Raw genomic sequence first — 1,923 nt, 5'->3', positions numbered from 1 at the left:
GTATCGCTTACATATAGTGAAAATTAAAGTGATGACAAGTTTTCACCCTGTCATAACTTTGAAAATAATCCGAAAATTCTTGATTGAATGCAACATAAGATTTTATAATTACTATACATGTTTTTAATTATTTTAATAATTTTACCATTAATTTCTATTTTCAGTAATATATACCACAGTGTATCTCTCCACACAAGGTCAAAAGCTTTTACTGTAATAAAAAAAATACAAAACAGTTTTTTTTTTTTTTAATGAAACAGGTCAATTAAGCTTTTCATCACAAACACACGATCAGCTGTAGAGTACCCCTGCCTAAAACCTGCCTGCATTTCCTTTATAACATGACTGTCATAAAATTTCGTCAGTCTTAGTATTGTAAACAGATTACTCAAACAAATTAATAGGGTTATACCTTTGTAATTATTGACATCATTAACCTCTTCTACGATTCAGGCCAACCAATGTTCTGGGATATTTCTTGTCTCTAAAACCTTAAGAAGTTTTACATATAGAGGACATAGTATGTGTTTAGTGTTCTTTATATACTCATTAATGATATTGTCAATGCCTGCAACTTTATTGTTTTCAGCTTTATTATACATTTAAAAAACCTCATCCTCTGTAATCTCTTTATCAAGCACACTCTTATTTGTTATGTCAGTCAATATAAGTTGGAAATTCTTCCACGTCCTCCATTTGTGCTAATCTCTTGAAATGTTTCATGAATTCAGAATCAAAATTGATATTTCATTCTTTTCTGTGTTCCTTGTAAAATTTGCCAGTGTAATCTTGAATCCTCTGTCTTTGCGGTTCGCAGTTTTGCTATTAAATTATTTTCTTTAGATTTAACTCGTCTTAATTATTGCTCGTACTTCTTGTTCTTCATAATCATGTTATCATAACTAGTTGTACTCCTTTCTATATTATTCTTATATTTTGCTTTATGGTGCTCCTTCCGATTTAGAAAACACTGTTTATCATAATCACACATATTGGCATCATTGCTCTTCTTAACAAAGCCTTTACTTCTGGGAAAAACTTCCAAAGCTGAGTCATCAAGTATTTTCTTTAGGTCTTCATTAAGCTGAAAAACAAATTTTAAATTAGTATTTTCAATTACTTGGGTAACAAAATCATGGTTAATACTATAAGCATATTCATTAACTTTACTTTTATCCCACTCCCCTGCTTTGACTGACTGATTGCTTCTTGCCCTCAGATCCTCTCTTTTCCTTTTCCTCATGCCGAGCCTTACCTACCAAACTCTTGATACCAAAAGTTATACAACAATGGACATTTGAAAAGAGTGGATCGAAACCCAAGATCTTAAAATACTGCTCCTTAGGCAGTAGGAACGGTGTTCCAATAACATAGTCTACACTAGAATTATGAATAGTAATTTCCTTACCAGTGATTTAATCTTCTTCAGCTTTTCCATTAAACATACATACCATGTCTTTTTTACACATTTCCTGCTCTCCCCTCTCACCAGCAACTCAATTTCTCAAGAGTTCACACTAGCCATGAGAGTGCTTATAACGATGGAGTTTAGGAGCAGAGGTCAGGAGCTCGAGGAGACACGTTTAAATCACCACGCCAGTCAGGTCGAGAGAGAGAGAGAGAGAGAGAGAGAAGAGAGAGAGAGAGAGAGAGTGAGAGAGAGAGAGAGAGAGAGAGAGAGAGAGAGAGAGAGAGAGAGAGAGAGAGAGAGAGAGAGAGAGAGAGAGAGAGAGAGAGAGAGAATAAAGGTGGCAATAAATAAAGAAAAAGTAGACTCTTCCCCCTTATGCCAAAAGAAAGAAGAAAGACCAGATACCCAATGAAATGGGTTGTTAGTGATTTGGATGGATGGCTGGGAAAGGGTTGTGAAAGCGTGTGGGTATATTAGTGTGAGGAAGTGAGAGCGAGACTCATTTTGCACGG

The sequence above is a fragment of the Scylla paramamosain genome, chromosome 7, assembly GCF_035594125.1.
Source record: "Scylla paramamosain isolate STU-SP2022 chromosome 7, ASM3559412v1, whole genome shotgun sequence".
Taxonomy (NCBI): Eukaryota; Metazoa; Arthropoda; class Malacostraca; order Decapoda; family Portunidae; genus Scylla; species Scylla paramamosain.
This window is presented reverse-complemented; position numbering follows the sequence as displayed.